The 23,414-nt window shown below is 40.8% G+C and overlaps 1 long non-coding RNA gene across 1 annotated transcript; it reads right to left on the reverse strand.

Annotated features, from left to right (window-relative positions):
* Window positions 1–10,008: 10,008 nt before the first annotated feature.
* Window positions 10,009–10,729, reverse strand: LOC145549753 (uncharacterized). Its single transcript, XR_014085596.1, has 2 exons — window positions 10,163–10,729; window positions 10,009–10,089 (listed from the first exon to the last, which is right to left on the reverse strand). It is a non-coding gene; the product is annotated as an uncharacterized LOC145549753 (long non-coding RNA).
* Between the last annotated feature and the right edge of the window lie 12,685 nt (window positions 10,730–23,414).

The following is a 23,414-nucleotide window of genomic DNA, read 5'->3' on the forward strand; positions in this document are numbered from 1 at the left end:
CTGCCTGATCCTGAGCACCTCAACCAAGAAGTTAATATTGTTTTTGTGAAACAATGATAAAAAATTACCTGAAAGTTGGACCTACAAATGGTTTCCTTGGCTCTTTATTTTTCAATGCATTGTGAGTTGAAATATAAAATAAATGACAGAGAAAAAAGGTAATTACTTAGAAGGGGATGGTGTTTTTTTACATTTCAATATAAATGAAGCCTGGTGGCCCGCCAGGCTTATAATATGTATTTCCCCAGACTTCCATACAATAAATCAAATGTGGTACAATGAGTGAATTATACAAAATAAACAAAGAAATTACAATGTTTTCTAGCTAAAGTTTAAATTTCTTTCTATTTTAGTAAATTAGGAATGTGCTATGGTCTTAACCTGAATTAACTTATTCATATTGTCTACATTTGTTGTTAGTGCACTTAAAAAAAAAAAAGCAAACAGCATGTTCTGGTACAATGTTCAGTGTTCGACCGAGACAACAGCTGACAGGAATGGGCCAAAATCCTGTTAGTTTGCTATTCATTAGCTGAGCTGGCAGCTGATGAGAGAAGCAGTGGCTTTTAATTTCGCGAAGGGAGCACGCCCTGCTGCTGCTGCGCCGTAGCTTCTGTTTATCTGCCAACCTGTAATTCCTTCTGGCCCTGCTCTTGTGTCGAGTTACACACTGGGCTTCAAAAAGAGCGCCCCTGCCACAGCAAAGTCACTGTGTGCCCGTTCTGTCTACCTCATCTGTGTGAGCAAGTGCAACACAACCATGCATTAACATCACTGTAAAACCACAGGTCTACTAATGACTGTAGGAGCTGGCAGGCCAGCTGCAAGTGGTTTGCAATGATTTTAGACGGCTACGTTAGCGGTGCGTATTTCTGGGGATGTTAATCCTATTGTGAGTTATTTTTATCAGCAAACTTGTAAAACATATTTGCCGATGTAACGTTCTCTTAATCCAGCGTTTCTCAAATATTTTCTGTCACAATTTTTTTTCAAGCCCTCCTAATTGAAATACCATTGGAAATCTGATCATACTGAATAATTTATCTGTACAAATAAATCACTGGCTCCAGCACCTGATTATCAATACGGTCTCAAAACAATTTCCAAGTTTAGTTTATTAAGACATTAAGTTAATCAAGACTATCCAGTCTGAAAGAGAAAAAGTGCAAATGATTCACTGGGATGTGTGTTTTTACAACTGTAAAAACTGTAAAAAAAAAAAAAAAAACTGGTTACTTATCAGCTTTTTCAGCTTATTGTTTTTCACAAAGCATATGATTTAACATTTATTGTGCAAAATGTGCAGCCATACTGCTAATATTTATTTTTTTCTGACCTTTTTCTGCGAGCTACAGTTATCTGTTTGTGATGGAATTTTGCCAGATGAGTTTTTTGTAGAGATGTGCCGATCAGGTTTTTTCCTGCCGATTCCGATCACCCATGATCACGGCCGATCACCAATACCGATCACATACTTCTTATTTTTTTAATCATGAGCACTACCGGTTACATTATGTGGAAAAAGGAACCATGAATTCACCTCAATTTAGACAAAAACTTGTTTTTAATAACTTTTTCCAAGAAGAAAACAAAACAGGCATTGTGCAAATTGTACTGCTATAGTAATACTATCTATAACAGACTGAAAACACATGAAGGCTCTGAAGAGGCTAAATAATGCAAAGAGCCAAAATAAAACCTCTCAACATTGCCAAAAAAATTAAAATATAAAACTTAACATTCAAAGGCAAATACAGGATCCATTACAATAAACAATCCAGTTACTGAATGAAAACTTCCTGATAGCATGGCGGCTAGCTGATTATTGCTAATTCTGAGTGGCTGTTTATGACTGAGCGGAGTAATTATGCAGAGCAGGGAGGAGATCGATTATTTTTTTAGAGATTATCTGTCTCATGTTAGGACAGCAAAAGTTTTAATACGCATGTAAAATGTATTTTTTTAGGTTAGATGCTGCGGCTTTAAGCAGAGGTTCGGTGTGAGAGTCACTACCAGGTGGAGCAGAAGCGGCGCTCCGTCTGTGAAATATCACTACCTGTAGCGCGTAGCAGCGGTTCAACAGCGAGAGCAGAACCAGCGTCTTACATCGCAGCTTGAAGACTTAAATAATTTTGCGGGTTATTTGTTTAGCTTTCTGACCATCATGTTAATCCAGGTGAGTGTCTGTAGCTGTGCGCTGCTTTACCTGCTATCTGATCCTCCACATGTCTTTTTTACTGCACTGAGCCTCGATGTAGCCAAACTCCGTCAAGTATAGCATTGTTTTTATGTCGTATTAGCTTCGTTGTGTTGATGCATTTCTACGTGCTTCACCCCACGTGCTTCAATTTTCCGCCGCAACACGCAAACGTCCCCATTCACTCAGTGCGTTATAGTTCCACGTCGCTTAGGATTTGTGTTGCATGGTTGCTGCGCGTTTGCGCAGTGTGAAGGAAAGAGGAGACCAGCTGCACAGGCAGGCTGCGAAATGAGATGCAGGTGATCGGTTTGTGTGATCGGCAACAAGAGACCGTGATCGGCGATCACTGATCATACACTTTTTCACGGAAATCGGCCGATTATGATCGGTGGCCGATCGATCGGTACACCTCTAGCGAAAACTAATGTGACTGAAGGTTTGAGCCAACTCTCTCTTGATTTAAAGTTTGATTTTTATACCATGAATGTGTCTACAGGATGTATAATATCCTCTGTTTATTTGAAGTGGAATCTTCCACCTTCACTCTCAACACAAAGGTGTGAAATATTAGGGAAAGTTGTGGTAGACAGATGTCCACACACCCTACATGTTTTTTGCAGAACAGTGTTTCATGAGATGTAAACAGTAAAGACAAACACCTGTGTCCCTTCTGTCCTTCGCAGAACAGAGTCTAATGTAAGTTGATGTTGACATTTCAATGAACTGACACAGGATGGTTTGGATTTGGAAGCTTGTACAAGAACTGGCTACACTGAAAGTAGGTCAACAGAGTCACGAATGACCCAGAAACCTATTTTTGTGTTTGCCAGTATCAAATTGTTCTTATTTCCAAAAAATTGGCGGATCCATTGACACACAAAAAAAAAATCAATTATAAGACTGGATTCACTTTGCAAGAACATGTACGACCAGGAACATCCTGTTCCAATATTGGTTCATCTGTTTATGTCTGTTTTGAAGAATAACTCTTTTGCAGCTGCTAGTACGTCAAGAAGGAATATAAAACAAATTTGAACCAAGTTGCATCTCACTACGAACTCAGTGGTGACACCTTTCAGCTAAAAGACCTTCATAAACAGATCACAGAGGACATGAGTGTGACTTGGGTGGACACAGGGTACAGAATCTCTTGTGGTATTGTTATTTTGGTATTGAATTTTGTTCCAGGACGAAACATAAACAGCATAGTAAAGTCTTGGACATGCTCTTTTGCAAAGCCAAAATATGTTTATATATTTTTTGTGGATGACTACGGCTCACTCCATAGATTTGTTATGCAGATTAGAGACATTGGGGCACCAGCACAAGACAAAATATCAGGAGTATGGTTAAAGTCCAAGATGTGGAGCAACACGCTGTTGATCTGCTATTCCTGTTTGCTGCCAAAGTTATAACATTTCTGGGAAAGCTTTTTTCTTTCTCTCTGCTTGTTGAAGAAATAGGGTTGAGGGATTTTTTCTTGTCATTGGACTATCATGTATAAATTACATTTTCTTCTACAGTGACCCACTTTATCACTTTACAACCTCAAAAATCTAGGCAAAGTGTCTAGATTTTATGCAATTGATCAACACAAAGTAACATTTTAGTGGCACGGCTAACAAATGTTTAATAAAATAATCGTTACACATCTACAGAGTATATTGTTGCTAATCTTTGTAAAATGGCAAAGTTTGGCATTTTCTGAACTGTTGTTTTTACTGTTGGACAAAGGTTTGATGCATTTTGCTAGACTTATCACTAAAGTTAAGATTAGTTGAATGAAAAAGGAGAAAAAATGTTGTCATCCGATTCTTCCAACAAAACTGTGAATCTCTGCAGCTGCTGCTCTGATCGAAGCTCTTCTTACTGGATCTTTTAGCTGTCCATTTTTTGAAAGTATTAAGTTCAAACACTACTTTAAACCTCACCAAAGATTCAAAAACAAGCGTTGGATTATATCAGCTGCATCCAAAATCTCAGTTATAACAAGCATACCATTAGAAGCACTCCACTCATATTGTTGTTCACTATTGTTCTCTGGATAATATAATTTGATCAAGTATTTTCTAATATTCCACACTAACAAAAAAGTAATGAAGTATGTATGGTATCAAGTTCATATCTGTCATATCAGAAGTGATTTGCCATCCAGGTGACCCTTGAAGGACTGTATTTTATTCAAGAGTCAATGCACACAAGCATGTTTTATACAATCCACACACATTTGTTTCTATTAAAAGCAATTCCTACAACTCTGTATGGGATGCCAGTAAATAATCTAAAGCTGTAATGATTCTTCCAACGACTCGAGTACTTTGATTATTTAGATTCGTTGAGGTAAATTATCTGCTTTGATGCTTCGTTAAATTATGTTTTATCATTATTTGCATTTCACAGCACTCTCACTTCCGCCTCTGAGATGCTGCTTAGTGCTAAGTGCTAACAGCATAACGCCCAATTTTCAAATTTAGTCTGGGAGAATTGTATTGATTGATGATAATGCCCAGGTTTGATCATTTTTCAGGGAATCAATAAGCATCCTTAAATTGACTGGAGTACGACAAACTTTCTCCTCCAGGAGCTGCTGCCTGGTGGCGGTGAAGAACGCGGCAGGTGCATTTATACAGATGAGCAGATAGACTGAACACAATGGGCTACTGCTCTGTAGTTGATGCTTAATGTAAGTGAAGCTTTACTGACGAACCATAAAATGAATTTCATATCATCTTGGCCTCAACAAATGGGTGGCAGAGCGCCCATAGAGAGTAGAAGTGTTTCTGTGTGTGACGAACAAATGTGTCAAATCCCGTCACTAGCATGGACACAAAAGCTATCAAAGGGCAAGGTGAGAGTTATAAACATTTTTTAAATCCGATTACGCAATTAATCGTAAGAATAATTGATAGAATACTCAGTTACTAAAATATTTGTTTACAACAGTTTGCTTTTTCAACACTGAACTACAATATTTTCAATAGCTACAACAAACAGTATTGGGATCTAAACCACACCACAAGAAACATTTAAGTGTCTCAGACCCATGAATGTAAATTCAAGGTTTCAAAATGCTGCTTATGTAACCATAAGTCACTGCCTAAAGTTTGATGTTTTGTTGGCAAAGACTGTGGCACAGACAATAAGTCACATTGTTGTCCATTTTTTTGTTATTTTCAGAGGAAATATTGAATAAATTTGTGTTCTTTTTAAGCTCACAACCAGATTCACGTAAGGCTGTCCACATCAGACTTCTTACAGGCAGACCATACCTTTGATAGTGAAGGTCAGGTTTGGTACCACACATATCTGATGGCAAATCTGTTTACCGGCAACATTCCTTCACCAATAAAAAGCTCATGTTTCAAGCCGTTGCTGGATAGACCCTCTGTAAAACTCTGGTGGAGTGCCTGCAGAGCAGAGCTACTCAGAGGAAGGCATTCTGCTCACATTACCGGGTCAGCGGCATTGCTTTACTATGTAGCCCACCAGGGAAAGCTTCAAGTGTTAGCTCAAAATACCACTTTAAAGGTTACTAGAAGAGGGTATTGCCATTTTTATCGTCAAGCTCCAGATAAAAATGGAGAATTACTGTACGCTGAGACAGCAAGTGCATAATTCAACACTGCTAAACGGATCCAGATTTTTTCATGTTTGTGACAGCAGCACTGACAGGGGGCAATGAGACATGTGAGGGCGCTGTATTGGGTTCCCTTCAGACCCATTTTGTGTCCTCAATCGGTGGCCTTGGACAAAAGGAGCACAGAAACCAGAGCTTGAGGTAGAACTGCACTTTTACTGTGAGTGAGGAAGGCTAGAAGAAAGGAGTCCTTTCTCTGTTCATCCTGGTTAGCTGTACTGTACACCTCAGAGAAGCACTCAGAGCTAAAGGGAGATGGGTTGTCTTTGATAAAGGACACCCACACCCACACACAGACATCCCCTTCAGGCTCATCTTTTCCTTCTAGAGTCTTAAAAGAGGCAGTGTGGCGTTCAAGGGATTTTGTATTGGCGAGAATTCATCTCCTTGCTGAGTCACAACAATCACGTTTGTTTGGCGAAAGTTCAGACTGTGAGGGGATCAGTCGTCTTCATCTCATCTGATACTGCAGGCTTTTTGTGGGCAAAAAAAGGACTTTTCATCACCGCTTTTTGTAATTTCAGAGACAGTGGGTGTCGTGCTGACACATATACACCACTCTTGAGTGCATGCAGCTATTGAGACCCGACTTGTTTCAGTGCTTCTTTCACACAACCAGACAATGAAGTGCGGAGATGAGCAAGGTGTTGTTCTCATGGCCAAGAAAATGTTCTGAATGATCCCATACGGTCTAAGCCGTCTCCAGAAGGCACAAATACATGAAAAAAAGATGAAAATGAATTCTTTCATACTTTTTTTGATAACTGCTGCCCATTGACAATGTCTTCATCACTGTTGCGTCTTAGCAAGATGGTCTTAGGTTTGAATCTCCCTCAGGTACTTTTTACATAAGTTTCTCAAATGTCTTTTGTCCATAGTGAGTGCATAAGAACTCACAAAGATTTAACATGGTCAATTTAAGCTGTAAAATTAATTTTTTGCAGATAACTCTCGTTGTCACCAAATGGTACATTTGTACCATAACTTTAGATAGAAACTTTTTCTTTCAACCAAAAGTTATGGTGAAGAAGATGTTTTGTGATGAAAGTACAGCATTATGCAGTCAAGACAAACACATTGTTCTCAGTAAATAAATAAAAAATAAGGGTAACGTAATTTCTAAATTAACTCGAATACTGGTTCAAAACTGATCTACCTTTTGATCAGTTTATAATCCTAATTAATTATTAATTAATAATCCAGTTTATAATTAAATGAATTACAATGCATTTTTGTTTTGAGTCAACTTTTTTCTCCAGTTGAACATTGAAGTCAGCTAAACTGAATTGAAATACACCACTTAGTTGGAGACTGTGTCTGAAAATTGGTACGAATAGGTTGAAATTCTTAAACATTTGCATCAGACAGCATATGGTTGTTGATTTGAAGTGATGTTTAAGCTGTTTGTAATAAATCTCATATTACTAAGGCAGTTGGCAGTTCCATGTGCCACAAAAGGTGCCCATTTTTTCCACTTGAGCACCTCCCTGTGTTTCTTTATTGGTCCAAAAAGAGAGAAACTTTTTATTGTTGTGAAAATTCAGCAGTAAACGGCCTCTAAATCGTAAGTTGTAAATGGCTTGTGCTTGTATTGTGCATTAGTAAGTCCGGAGGACGCCCAATTCTAATTTAGCTACCCATAAAAATGGCAACCTGTTGATAATTAGAAAACCCTTTTGTCTAAATAAAGCAGTGTGATATGGAAGACATTCACACAATGATAAAGTCTGTGTTCTTGCAGACTTCCTAAATCTTAAGATTATGGAGCTAATTACTGGCATTCCTTTAGGAACTTACAGACTTCGGCTCTAAACGTGGCAGCTTAGGAGAACAGTAGGCTCCTTATACGCCACTGTAGCAGACAAACAACATGTTGTTCTGTCCCACAAGAAGGACGTGAACCATGCATTGGATATAAAATAATGTTGACATTGAGCTCAGGCACTGAATACAGACTGCAAACTTTGTTATGTACAAACTATAAAAGATTTGATTTTTAAATGATTATTTTAGTAATCGAGTATTCTATTGATTATGATGATGATTAATTGAGTAATGTAATCAAATAAAAAATTGCTAAAATACAATAGTGGTAAATTTTTACAATAGGATATGAAGATCAACTCAAATTTCATATTTTTACATCACGACAATTACTTTTGTGTTGTTTAGAAAACTAACCAGTAACTAACCATAGTTCACATTTTAAGTTAACCTGGACAAAAAGTTTACAAAAATTTGAAGTTATATTCAATTTGAAAATAAAGAGGAAGGCTCACAAAGACACTTGTAAAAACATGTCGATTCTTCACTCTTTAGTTTATGTTTATTTTCAATCCATTTAATAGACAAACTCTCACTTTGCACAGTCATTTGTAGCTTCTATGTCAATGTTAGTGATGGAATTCGGCTCCTTTGTCACACAGAAGCACAAAAAATGACAGCTATGTACTGCCACGGTACGCTACGCCACCCATTTGTTGTGACTGGGATGAAAAGAAAAGTATTTTCTGGTTCGTCCGTAAAACTGCACTTATTTTAAGCATCAACTACGCCAGAGTCACCCACAGTGTTCAGTCTATCTGCTTACCTGTATAAATACACCCGCCGCGCTCTTCACCTCCACCAGGCACAAGCACCGGGAGCAGAAAGGTTGCCGTACTCCAGGCATCGCACCAGTCAGTTAAAGATACTTATCGTTCCCCTGCAAAACTATAAAAACCCGGACATTATCACCGATCAATGAAAAGCCCCCAAACTGAGGGCTTGTCATTGGACGTTATGCTGCTAACACTTAGCTTCTGTCAACAACTCAGAGGCGGAAATAAGAGCACTGTGCAATGCAAATAATCACCCGGCTGGAACACGGTGCGCTAAATAACAAACTTAATTTAACAAAGTTTCGAGGCAGATCATTTTCCTCCAGGAATTTTAATAATCGAGCTACTCGAGTCATTCTAAGAATCGTTACAGCCCTACTTTTTTCATTTACTTGCACTAATCAGCATTCTGATTAACAGAGATAATTAGGAATGGGCCTCAAAATGACCACTAGCACTAAAAATAGAAGTATTATAGATGGAAAAAACACAATTAAACAGTTGTTATGTGTCTGTTTTCCCTCTGTTAACCTTTTCATGTTACTTTATGAATGAGTTTTGGAAAACGCCTTTGTAGCTCCAGTTAAACACACCGCTTTTGAGTCAAACAGCAGACACAGTGACCTGATTCATGCTTGTTGGTATGAAAATGAGAGGGTCACAACCACAAGCAAGGACGGATGTAATGGTGCAATCTGGGCCAGTTTCTTTCATCTACTGTATACTTACTTTAGTGTGAAGAAATTATGACCCTAATTTGAAAGACGCATTCGTAGTCGTTTGCTGGAGCGGAACAGCCTTCGTAATTACATGGATTTTCTAAAAACCTGCAACTGCAGGCGGGAGTGGTGTGAGTAAGGCAGCTGAGGTGTCAAATGAGGCTGGTGGTGTTTATTACTCCACTGAATATCCAGAATATTGATATGATTGGAATTAAGATGCACGTTTTTGGAATCCATGCCATTTCAGGTCATTCAGTAGATTTATAAAGTTTTTGGAAACTTCCAACTCCCTTTTAAAATAATTGCTCGACTGATGTCACTTCATGTATTTTCATATTTGTCTTTTCTTAAAATTCCAAATGCCTTCGTAATTATAGTGTAGCATTTATGGTTTCCAACCATGTACTTATGTTATTATCAACATGGCAATTAAGGAATCCAATCGTTTTAGTACGACGGCCACAAGAAAGCGCTGAATTTCTCCCAGTTTTTCCCCTCCCAACAACAGCTTGAGTGGCATTAGCAACAAAACAGGCGAAAAGGGAGATCTTTATTTGAGCAACTTACAGCCAAAGTTCAGTCAAATTAAACACACAGTAAAAAAAACGCATTTAATTTCTGGAGATTCAACATTTTCTGTTCTACTGAGACGTTAAAAACAACTATTTTTTAATTTATCTTGCAATTAATTGATTTATTGGTTATTGTCACTTAGTACTCCATTCTTTTGAGTGAGAGCAGTAAAAACTACAAAACAAGACATTTCTTCTGTTTTTTTGTCTTTAGTTTGTGTCATGGTGGTGTCGAGTTTTCTAACCCACATGCAGAAATCACTCCAAAGACAGGAAATACAATGATGTGATTTATTTACAGTGAATGTGAACAAATGTGAAATCTGATCCTAGGTTCGTCTGGCAGGACTCGAGGCAACTAGGGGGGGGGCAGAGATGGTTAGTCTGGATCCAGGAAATCTTGCTGTTTGGGCGGAGGTTGGTGACTGTACCTGCTTGGGGAGAGTTTTGGGACCGGGGGAGGACCTAGAGGGTCGGAGGCTGGTCAGGGGTTTCGGGTTGAAGGCTGAGATCAGCGGCGGCAGCAGAGGACGAACAGGTCGGAGGTTCCGTCTCAAGGACTGGTGTTGACCTGATAATTCAGGACCAGGGCAGCTGTGAAGGCAGAGACAAGATGGGTCAGAATCAGAGATCAGATCGAGGCAGACGTAGCTCGAGGTAAGCCTGTACCATTACTGGCTAACACTCTGGCGGAGAAGTGTCAGCATCCTCCTCCACTTATACGCCTCCAAATGGTTTGATGGGGAACCGGTGTGCAGGCGCCGGCCCACGCCCTCAGGAGGAAGGTCACAGGCTCCCTCTAGTGGAAAAGAAAACTGACAAACTTCCCGATCCCAACAGTACCCCCCCCTCCCCAGCATTTCCGGTATCCGAGACCGTTCCTGAGCTGCTCCTAAATCCTGATCTGGAGCTTCGATCGGATTTGGCGTTCTTACCTGCGCCGAGGGAGTTCCGTGACCCTGTTCCAGAGTTGACGGGGGTTCCTGAGCTTCTACCTGTGCCAGAGGAGTTCAGAGATCCTGATCCGAAGTTTCGGGGTCTTCGGGAGCCCTTACCTGTTCCAGTGGGGTCCTGCGATCCTGTTCCGGAACTCCTGGATGTTCCAAGTTCCCGGTCATCTTCCTTGGAGAACTGTGGCCCTGAGCCTGAGACCTCGAGTCGTCCCGAGGGTCCACAGGCTCCGGAGTTCTCTGACGTTCTAGCTCCGGGATTTCAAGTGATCCCCAGATTCTTGCCATCCGGTTCGAGGAGGCAAGTTTCGGGGCCAGTGGACATTGCAGCTTTAGATGACCGCATTGAGCCCGCACGGGCGAGGGTGGGTCGTGGTCCTCAAACGGCTTGGAGACGCCGTCTGCTCTATGGATTTCGCTGTGCAGTACGCGGTCGGACCTCACGTCGACTGCCGGGCTGGTCGCCTGAGGTTAGGCGAATCTGGCGTCGACGTCTGGGTCGACCACCGGAAGGACTTTGGACATCACGATGGCGGCCAGGCCGCCCGCCTGACCTGAGACGGACTAATGCCCGGGTCCGCGTTTTAGTTCTGTGGAGTCAACATGTTGATTTTCCGGTTCACGGACTCTTGGGGGGGTTTTCTTAGGTCTGTCTCTGTGACAGTGTTTTTTGTTTTTTGCTCTGCCCCACGTCAGTTTTGGGTCGCTTTGGACTTGGTTCTTTCTTCCAATTAGTGGGGTTCGGATGATCATTGTTTCTTTTGTTTGGGCGTCTGGTATCCGCCCTTAAGGGGGGGATTCTGTCATGATGTCAGTTCTTTTGGGTTTATTTCTGTATTCTCATTCTATGTTTAGGGGTTTATTCTGTGTTTCTATGTTTATTCTGGTCATTTACCCTCTGTTGATTGATAATCTCGTTCACCTGTTCCCCTGGTAATTTAAGTCGGCGTGCACCATTGTGTGGCGCTGGATCGTCGTCAGAACCGTCAGAGAAGAAAGGTACCTCCGAGTTTAGTTTAGTTTTTTGAGGAAGACTCCGCAAGTTGTACTCTTGTATCTGACCTCAGTCATCTGTGTACGATGAAGAATAAACGCAGATCTACTCACCGTCGGCTCCCTGAGCGTTCGTTCCCAGTACCTCCAACCTCCCTCATGACAGTTTGCTGTGGAAAGTTAAAGACATTTCACTGTTTGACATGTTTCTGTCTATGTGACACCAATGTGTTTCAGTCGCCACATCAGCTCCAGCTTACCTATAAAAACCATGGACAGTTTCTGCTGTTATCCCACTGTTTGCTCCACTGGACTCCGACAAATTCTCTGATTGTTTTTTGGGATCTTGTAATGTAAACCAGCGGTGTCAAACTAATTTTCGCCTTGGGCCAAATCCAGATCATGAATGCTCTTAAAGAGCCAGTTGTACCAGAATGTATTGATAAAACCTGATGACAAACTGTTAAAATATCAATGAATTCCAAAAATTAAATAATATTATTTAACATCATTTCAGTCCATCCAGGATTTCGTGATTCTTTATGTGATTTTTCTGCAACAGTAAATGTGACTTTTTATTTCTCACTGTATAGATCATGGACTATAATCTGACATCAATTAAGGCTGAGGCAGCTGTTTAGTACAAGTAAGAAAGTTTTTGACAATTTTTGTGAAAAATCTGCAATAAACTCCCAGTTTTTAGAGCAATTTTCTGATTTTGCAGGAATTTGATTGATATAATTAGGCAGTAAACAGATAAAAACGGCATTAATTAGTTTGATAGCATAATATTTAAGCACACTTAGTGTTTAGTCTAGAATCTAGAGGACCACATAAAAAGCTACAGCGGGCCGGATTTGGATAAAGGGCCTTGAGTTTGACACATTCAAGTTTAATTTTAAAAAATAAGGGAGAAAATTGAAGAATAAAAAATCTGGGAATCACCATCTGCTTCAAAACAATAACATCCATGAGTGCATGTTTATTTTATGCACCTGTATAGGCTTAAGAAGGCATCTTTACAAAAACATCTGTTCTCCCTGATGGGTTTAGCCAAATAAAAGGAAGAGAAAGTTCCTCTCCTTCGGCTGGATGCAATTAGAGTCCAATCTGAGAGGCAAAAGGTGGTAGGAATGTCAGAAATGCCCATTTTGACCAGACTGTGGCTGCACTAGCCAGATGAGATTGTGCTCAGTTCGCTTTGGTTCTGCCACAAATTGCCTGGCTAATAATTGCTGGCGAATGCCACAGCTGCAGGGTGTTCCAAGTGGTGAAAGCCTGCAGTGAGGAAACCCAGACACCACACCCCAATAAAACACAAAGGTTGATCCACGCAGAACAACCTGCAGACCCACAGGATTCTGTCTCCATGGCGGATTTAATTCATAATGCATATTAACAGTTTCTGATATGGGTGTGATGGGCTCTCTTGTCTTGTTCAGTTAGTCTTACTTAGTTTTTAGAGTTAATTCGTCATTATTAGTTATATATTGTTCAGTTTTTGTTGAGGTAAGAAGTTTGAGTTTTTTCATACTTTAGCTAATTTTTAGGTGCAGAGTTATTGTGTTGTGTATTTATAATATAGTTCCCCATTAAATACAGGTTTTATTTATTTCAGTTAACCAAAACCTTTTCTCAATTTCAGTTTTTGAAATTACTGGAACCTTAAAAGCTACATGTGTCAAACTCAATTGGGCCAAATCCGGCCAGCTGTAGCTTTTTATGTGGCCCTCTAGATTCTAGACTAAACACTAATTTTGCTTAAATATCATGTTATCATTCAAATTAATGCGGTTTTTATCTGTTTACTGCCAAATTATATCAATCAGTCCCTCCAGTTTCTTGGGAATTATCGTGGAAATTCATGCAAAATCAACAAATTGAGCCAAAAACTGGGAGTTTATTGCAGATTTTTCTCAAAAATAGTCAAAAACGTTCTGACTTGTACTAAACAGCTGCCTCAGCTTTAACTGATGTCATATTATAGTCCATGATCTATACAGCCAGGAATAAAAAGTCACATTTACCGTCATAAATAAGCCCAAATATTTCCAAATTAGAACCACAAACACTTTGATTTTTATTGCAAAAAAATCACAAAAAGAATCAAGAAATCCTGGAGTGACTGAAAAGATGTTCAATAATATTATTTAATTTTAGGAATTCATTGATATTTTAACAGTTTGTGATCAGGTTTTATCATTACATTCTGGCCCTTTAAGAGCATTCATGATCTGGATTTGGCCCAAAATGAAAACCCCTGAAATAAACTCTACCAAATCTGAAAAGGTGAAATGTGGTCAGGTATTTATTGAAATATTAGTGGAGGTGTATGAATTTATTTGAGCTTGCATGTAAGTAGATGAGATATAGTTGACAGTAAATTGAAATGTTAGCACCCAGTCGATGTTGTTTTGTAAAAATCAGCTAAGCTTTAAATGGATCATAAAAACAAAATTTTTATTTGTCCTTAATGTCCATAATGAGTGTGTGCCATTATGAACTGGTTGACGGTTTACCTTCTCTTTTCTGCTATGGCTCTGAGTTTATTACATGATAATCTAGAGTCTTTGTTTCAATTACCATTTCTTTTAGTGTGTATTGTAAGTATCTTGTTTACAAGGACACAATTGTAAAAATTGCACTTCAAAATGCTAACAGCCAATTTGATTTACTAGTTTCCACAGTAATTATCCATTAGCAAAAGAGGGCATTTGGTCTTATAAAGTCCTATATTCAACTTGGTCGTTTTGGGATTTCCTGGCTAAGATCAAGCTGCAATCACCACACAGGGCTTTGAGCCTGAGCAATGGAGCGACATATGCAATTTGCGGTTGAAGTCATTGGTCTCAATCTGATCCTCTGAGATGGTGGCAATTAGATGCTGCTTGTTGTGCTCTCTTGGAATAAACCCTGAAGCAGACACATTGGTCTGCAAACTTCAGACAAAAACACAAAAAACACACAACTCTGAGTTCAGGTTGGTTTCGACATGCTAAGGGTTTCATTGGTGGCCATTGGAGGGAGTCAGATATCTACCAGTCCTACATTAGCACAGAGTTCCAGGTCAACTGGAGGTAGCTTATAACAGTGGTGTCAGACTCATTTAAAAAGTCTAAATGCAACTTTTTATCACTCACTGTATAGATCGTGGACTATAATCTGACATCAGTCAAAGCTGAGGCAGCTGTCTGGTACAAGTAAGAGAAAATATGCAACAAACTCCCAGTTTTTAGCTCAATTTGTTGATTTTGTGTGAATTTCCACGATAATTCTCCAGAAACTGGAGGGTCTGATTGATATCAATTGGCAGTAAACATATAAAAACTACATTGATTTTATTGATAAAATAATATTTGAGCTTACTTAGAGTCTTCTCTAGCTTCTAGGGCCACATAAAAAGCTGTGGCGGGCCGAATTTGGCCCACGTGCCTTCAGTTTGACACATCAGGTTTATTTAAACTGGTAAATTTCCTGGCAAACATCTCTTTTTGAAGCATATCTCACACAGTTTCAATTGTGCTGAAGCTGGAGTGTTTGTTAACATTTGTAATGAAAAAAAGACTAATTAAATAAGAAGTCCAACATTTAAAATCTTTTCCAGTATAAAATATGCAAAACATTGGAATTTAAAGTGGCGTATATCTTCTTTTTTTCACCATGAATTTAGGTGATGAATGCTGACACTGTTATCAAGCCACCTTCTATTATTTGTCAGATTAAGACCATTTTCTTTCTGTTTAAAAATGTCTCAACAACGTGCTTTCAGAGCAGAGTGTGAAAGAAAACCTTTTAGAGCCTTTGTGGTATCCAATCCAGCCTCAAGGCCAAGAATTTCCATACAACACACACGACTCACAAATGTCAGCGTACACAGAAAACAGGCCACTAATCGTCTTTTGTCACCCAGCAACATTCCTGATGTCCGCTCCCAGCAACCGGGACTTAAGGAAAGACGGGGATTTAGTTTGACAGCCGTGTCGCGGAGTTTAGTGCTTCTCAGGGCGGGGCGGACCGCCTGCGGACCGTGTTTAGGTGCCAAAGACTCAAACATGGTGATTCTGCTGAATATCAAAACAAGGTAACAAGTTTGATTAATGAACTCGGCCGCTTTTTTTCATCCAGTCTGAGGCGAAACTGACAGCTGAAAGACGTATCTACGGGGTAGAACGACAATGCCGAACCAGAATCCATTCTTTGGGCCAACCATTCATTCTTTTGGTCTTCAGATTCAAGTTCATGGATGTCAAGAAGCTTTTCTATTTCGTTTTAGATATTCTTCATAAAGCATTGTTAGTTAAGAGCACAAAATATTCAATAATAAATGCGTCATTGTAAAGATTAGAATGAAAATAAATAATTTCTCCTTCATGTTGAGGAAACATTGTACATATTCTCTAATGCTGTCATACAAGATTAGAAATTTTTCACACTTTTGGCGGATTTTAAGTTGTTTTCTTTCAACCAAGAATTACCAAAAGATGCAAACTATGGCATTTTTGTTTTAGCCACAGCATAACACAGACCAATTCCAGATAGATGCAGTTTTACACCTTTTGAGTTGTTAAGTTTCCAATTAATAAACTAATGCTTATAATCTAAATTTTAATACTTTTAAAAGTATTTTATAAGTACTTTAAAGTACAGATTCTACAGAGCTACAAGGCAGTTTAGGACAGAATGTAAACACTGGAAATAACTAAAGTCCAAGATTGCATCCACATCAGGAAAATCCGGGTCGCTACTTTCGATTTAATCGTGTCCTGCATGAGCGGAAGGCCTGTATGGCAAGCTCATTTATTACTTAATCAAAAGGAAAAAAAAATGCACCGATTTCTAATTCCTGTAAAATTTTTACATTAAGGTGAGCTTTCTCCTAGAAATATATCACTTTCAGGAAGACTGTATTTATGGACAGGTACAAAATAAAAAAAATGAGATGTCATTTGTTCTTGCAAAAATGACAGCTGAGCTAGCTGAAATGTTCATTTTGTGTATAAATATTCATATTTTTGTACATCTTTAAGTATATTTGTCAATAGAAAGAACTGATTTGTGGATGTTTGGTCTAAAAATCCTCCATTTCTTCCCACAAGCAAGCGTGCCTTCTGCTATGACATGCTTCACAAACACTAAGTGAGGATTTCAGAGTTTTCTGATCACATGTACCTTTATTGCATATGTGACAAACAGACTGCCATATCGCACATCTCTACTCCAAAGTGCCCTCTCTGCATGAGCTAATAGCTAATATCCTTATACATGAATAAGAAAATAGTGGCTGTGTTGCATCAAAAAAGTACTTATAAAATTAACATTTTTAAGTATGAGTTCACTTTTTATGCTTTTGTGCTGCTTCATGTCTTGTGTGGGTCACAGGGTATATTTTAGAGGTCAACATCTTCTCAGCAGGTTTTCTGAATAGCCAAGCTGAAAATTCGACGTAGTCAACAAAGACTTTCTGCTGAGGTCTTGGATATCGTTTTTGTCTGTTTGGTGCTATAATTGCCCATTTCATTTCATTTCCAAAACAGTTCAGATCCTTTCATTAGAGACATAGTCTGCTGAAAAACCCAAAATAAGCAGAGGTTTCCTGATTAAAAATAGCTAGAGCATAGTTTAGCTAGCCAGCAGAAAGGCTGTTTCATGTTAAACTGCTAGTGGCTATTCCTGTCACTTCTCCACAGGGTTCGGATAAACACGTCCATTCTGCAGTCTCGAAGACATAGTTAAGAGACCACGATTATAGCCTTGGGAGTGTTGTATAAATATCTCCTCTGGGAGCTAGCTGTGTCCTGACAGCCGCAGTTCCTGTTCCCCGTTTCTATTTAACATGTTTCCAGCAATTTTTCTCTCTCAGGCTTGTTGACCTGTAAAGCGAACTGTTTCTGCACGTGCTGAGAGTTTCCCTTTTCCTAAAAGTAGGACTGCTCAGACAGTCTGGCTCCGTGGCTGTGGTTCTGTCTTATATGAGCAAAGGAGCTATGTTTATTCTTTCTAGTCACCTTTACATATTCATTCTTTCCTGAATCTTTATAAATATTCAGTTGTTTAGCTGCACATGCTAAACACAAGCGATTATAGTACGTGTCAAACTCAAGACCCGTGGACCAAATCCGGCACGCCTCAGCTTTTTATGTGGCCCTTGAGATTATAAACTAAACACTAAGTGTGATTAAATATTATGTTATCAATCAACCTGCCAAATTATATGAGAATTATCGTGGAAAATCAACAAATTGTGCTAATAATTGGAAGTTTATTGCTGATTTTTCTCAAAATTTGTCAACTTTCTTACTTGTACTAAACAGCTGCCTCAGCTTTAATTGATGTCAGATTGTTATCCATAGATTCAACAATCTATATACGTTGCATTTAATGTCATAAATACGTGCAAATATTTCTAAATTACTACAAACATTTTGATTTTTATTGCAAAAAAATCAAAAAAAGATTCACGAAATCCTGGAAGGACCGAAAAGATGTTACCGTATTTTCGGACTATAACCATGCGTTTAATGCCCTAGTGCAGCGTTTCTGTGGATTTTTCTTCCACCACCAGGGGGCGCTTTAGCAGGAAGTGAATCATTGGAAGTCTAAACTGGAAATCAAAGAAGAACGTGCTAATTTTCATTTAGAACAAGCACATGCTAGCAGCAGGCCTGACAGAGAAATGTTTTCAAACTCATACCACCTCATCACGGAAACCACACGCAGAAGTTCAGATGATGCAGCTTTTAAGTTGAAAGGCTATCGATCTGTTAGGCTATCGATCTGTTATTACTGGAGGGAAATAGAGCCGCTGCATGTAAGCCCGGCGTGAACAAATCCATGGATCGGCTTTTTATTTTTATTTTTAGTTTAAGTTTTTTTTTTTTTTAGAGCTTTTTGAGTTCTTTTCGTCCAAAATGGTCACAGGCGACAATTGGACCACAGTCCATTATTCCAGGGGTAGGCAACGCAATCGGGAGGCGCGGCGAGGCACCGAACCACTGGGCTCCCCCTCAACAACGCTGGAGACCCAGCTACGCATCGGTGACCCGAGGCTACACCGCAAATCGCAGCAGGAGCTCCGGTCCTCCACGCCAGCGCTTCCAGAGCCAGCATCGCCCCCCTGGTAACGGCGGAATGTCCCATCCACGGCAGAGGGGCTTCCAACAGCGCCGAGGACCACATCCTTCTGGCCGAAACGGAGGATTCTGGCAACAACCGGACCGCTCACAGCCCCGCAACCAGTACCGCCAGCCACGTCCTCGCTCCCGGGGCTGGAATGGGAACGGAGGACCACGGCAGCAGCACCGGTGGCTACAACCAAGGCAGCAGCAGCAACAGCAGCCGCAACGTCCCGCACCCCAGAGCAGACCGAACCGCACCGATCACCAGCAATCAGACGACCCGGAGTTCGCGGATAAGGTCAGAGCCCTGCACAGGCTGCTTAAAGCTCATATTAGAATAATAATAATAAAAAAAAGAATCAGCAATGAAGACAGAAAAGTGAACACAGGAGTGTGAATTTATGTGCTGAATGATGTATCTGGTAATAAATCAGCAATGAAAAATTAGCTGCAGATATGTGTCACTAGCCCTCCAGTTGATAAACACATGCCAATTTGCATCTGTAACTACCTCTATCAGCAATGGATCATTTATGATTGTGCTTCTGTGCTGTCATACATGGCAACACCCACCACCTCAAGAATGTGTCCCAGAAAGACCGTGATCCGCCGGCCATTCAGCGGATCACCACCAACCTGGCAACCTCAATCAAACCTGCCAACCCGTCCATCAAAACACGGGATTTGATTGATGGGAATGCTAGGAACTGGGCGTTCAACACGATGTGCATCCTGAGACAACACTACCAGGATGCACGAGAGGAGGAGAAGCAGCGACTCCTGACAATGGGAGGAGACATGCTGCAACCGCTGGAGGTTGCTCTGAAGTGGGCTAAACGCAACCTCTGCAGGAGATTTAACCCGGAGCAGCAGATGAGGCGCAGGCATCATGAGGTAGCATCAGATGCTACCTCTTAGCATCTGATGATGATGAGGATGCTCCTGCCTCCTCCTCCTCCTCCTCCTCCTCCTCATCCAGCCCATCTTCTCAACCACCGAATGCAGATGTGGGAGGGCTTCCAGGACAAGCTGCAGAAGTAGAGGCTGAACCTGTTGAACATGCTTCACCAGATCAAGCTACGGGCACAGATGATGGGGGCTATGATTATCCTCACCAGTCCCCCTCCCAGCCGATGGCCCCTCACTCCTCTCCTTTGTCCCCACTCCCTACTCCTCCTCCCCCCCAGCCTGTCATGTCAACCACTGCAACCATGACAGACCCTATCCAAAACATCTGGTCGCCTTACAGGTCTGAGAGGGATGCCAGCAGTCCCTCTCATTCAACTGATGACGTCACTCCCTTGCCCCAACGTCAACAGGACCCCCCCCCAGAGAGACCACCTCTGTCCCCCCAAGGGAACCACAAGCCTCTCCACGGGGAAGGAGGACCCCTGCTCTGGATGAGGACATCTCATTTGTGGCTGAGTTTCTACAGGAGGAGCTGCAAAGATACAGGGCTACGACTCCGTGTCCGACCACCAGGCCTTCCCCTCCTCCCTCCTTGACCTCTGATCCTGCATCTCAAGGACGCCTGGCTTCACTGCGACCAAGGTTGGCTCCCATTCAACGGAGACTTCAGGTCAGCACCCAGCGCAAGCTCACCTTTGGTGTTCCGGCCTCGATCTCCTCCACCCACAACACTACGGAGCCTGCAGTGAACCAGGCCACGACGGCAGCGAGGCAGGAAGGCATCCTGAACAAGACCAGGAACTGGGCCCTCAACCTCGACAGGAAGTACGTCATCGTGGGAGACTCCAACGTGCCGAGATTTTCTAGTGTGAGCAACCCAGACCTGCAAATCATCAGCTTCTCTGGAGCTAAATGGAGGCATCTGACACACCTGTTCGGGAGGTCCCAGATCAACCAGGGTGTGGAACGTCTGATCCTCTCGCTGGGGATCAATCACAGGTCCCAGAGGAACAAGGAGGCTGCTGTGAAGGAGATGAGAGCAGCTGTGAGAGCAGCCAGGAATAAATGTCCCAACGCAGAGGTGTTTGTTCCTGAGATCAACTTCTCTTCTGCTCTGCCTCAGCAAGATCAGGTAACTCTTTCTCATCTGAACGCTCACATCATGCAGCTTCCTGCTTACATCCCTGCACTGAGAAGACGCCTCTTCACGGTGACCGGGGACCAGATCCACTGGACAAAAGCCACTGCATCTCGTGTGCTTGACCACTGGGGTGAGTGGTTAAAATAACTTGCCCGGTTAGCCTTGGAGAGAAGGAAGGGCACTCTCAGATTGTGTATAATAACATCTGTAATCTTTCAAAGTCATGTGTTCTGAGTGATGCACAATGTTCCCTGTTGAGCAGAGGTCTTACCTTTATTCCTAGCAAGGTTGGTAACAAACAGATAACAAAAATGCAAATGAGATTTGAATTACAAAAATATCACAGACGAATTAAACTGGCAATCTACTATAAAGATGATGTGTCTAACAATAAAAATAAAAACCTACCTTTCTTACCTGAATCCAACTGGTCTCCTCCAATCACCGCTCTTCCTCCTGAGGTGGAAAAATTAATCTCTAAAGACCTAAATTATCTAGATAATGATTTTAAATTTTATAAAACCATACCTAACCTAAGTATAGAAGAAACTCAAGCACTAAAAGAATTAATGAATAATAATAACATTATAATCAAACCTGCTGATAAAGGCAGTGCTATTGTGATTATGGATAGAGAACAGTACCTATGGGAGGGCTACAAACAATTACATAATGAAACATATTATAAGAAATTAGATACCCCAATTTATAAAGAAACTGCCCCCCTAATAACTAAAATCATAGAAAATTTGTATAAGAAAAAATTCATTAATGCTAAGCAAAAGTCCTACCTGCTTGGCCCTCCTGAGCCCAGAGCCAGGAGATTTTATCTGCTCCCAAAAATACATAAAAAAAGAGAGGCCTGGAGCAAGAAAAATGAGATCCCCCACGGAAGGCCAATAGTCTCAGACTGTGGGAGTGAAACATATAATACGGCTGAATTTATTGATTATTATTTATATCCTCTATCCATACTACACAAAAGCTACATCAAAGATACATACGATTTTATTGAGAACATTAATTTCTCTACCTCAGGACTCTATTCTATTTACCATTGACATCGACAGTTTGTACACCAATATTGACATAGATGAAGGAATTGGTTGCATTAAAAAAATATTTTTGAAATATCCAGATTCGAGGAGGCCAGATCGTGAGTTAATACAACTATTAGAGATCAACCTGAAGAGGAATGATTTTGTGTTTGATGGAAACTTCTTCCTGCAGATTAAGGGCACAGCCATGGGTAAGAAATTTGCACCTGCATATGCGAATATATTCATGGCTGACTGGGAGGAGAGGGCCCTGTTTTATTTCAGGTATCTGGACTCACTCTGAAGCAGAATTTAAGGAGTTCCTCCATCACCTAAACACACATAATCCATCCATAACAGTGAATTCTACCACGAGCGTTAAAGCCGTAGATTTCTTGGACACAACCACATTTAAAAGACCAAATTTTGTCACAACACATAAATTGGATATTAAAGTTTTTTTCAAAGAAACAGACACACATGCCCTTTTATTTAAAACAAGTTATCATCCAAGGCACACTTATGCCAGCCTCATTAAATCACAACTACTCAGATTCCACAGGATATGCACACTAAAAGCAGATTTTGAGGAGGCAGTTAAGATCCTGTTTTCTGCACTTACTAAGAGAGGATACTCCAGAACTTTCCTCAGGGCGTGTAGGAAAAACTTCTTGGAGTCCAGACCCCCCGATCCATCTCCGATGATTCCTCTGGTCACAACTTTCACCACTTCAGCAGGTAAATTTGTATACAACATCAAACAGAATTTTACTAAATTCCAATCTGAAACAACTTTACTTCAAAATCATCAAATAATTGCAGCCTACAAAAGGAACAAGAACCTGAGGGATTTCCTCGTTGAAGCTGAAGTAAAACCTCTGGAGAGGCCTAAGGTGAAAGGTCAGAGTGAGTTTTTCAAACAGTTGAATTGGGTACAAAATCAATACAACAACACAATTTTCAAATTGGACCAATTAGGACACCCTAAATTAAAAAATTGTGTTTATTTGATTACATGTCGAATCTGTAAAATCAATTATGTGGGCGAGACGGGAAACACCCTCCTCACCCGTTTCGCCCAACACAGACATAATATCCAAAAGCAAAAAAAGACCCATGTACCTCTAATTCAACACTTTATCAGACACAACTGGACCTCTGTCTCAGCTCTGGTGCTAGAATGCAACCCAGCATGGTCTGCAGCCCAGAGAAGGAGAGCCGAAAGGCTCTGGATAAACAGGCTGGGCACCAGGATCCCCAGAGGTCTCAATGAGAGGTAGGCTCCACGGTGGTTTCTCCTGGCGGAACGTGCCCGTGCACTTGGGTGGGGAAGAGGGTGAGAGGAAGGGGGCCATGGGATAAATACTTTGGTTCCTGACCTCTGACCCTGAATCCAAACCCTGCTCCAACCCGCAACTCACCTCCTGCTTGTCAACCTCTGCTGAGGTTAGCACCTCTTGTCACCTCTGCTGGCTTTATTAAGGACAAGAGCGACGGAGATATCAGCGGCTTATAGCCTGGAGCGGCTAAAATATGTA

The sequence above is a fragment of the Poecilia reticulata genome, chromosome 21, assembly GCF_904066995.2.
Source record: "Poecilia reticulata chromosome 21, P_reticulata-male-v2, whole genome shotgun sequence".
Taxonomy (NCBI): Eukaryota; Metazoa; Chordata; class Actinopteri; order Cyprinodontiformes; family Poeciliidae; genus Poecilia; species Poecilia reticulata.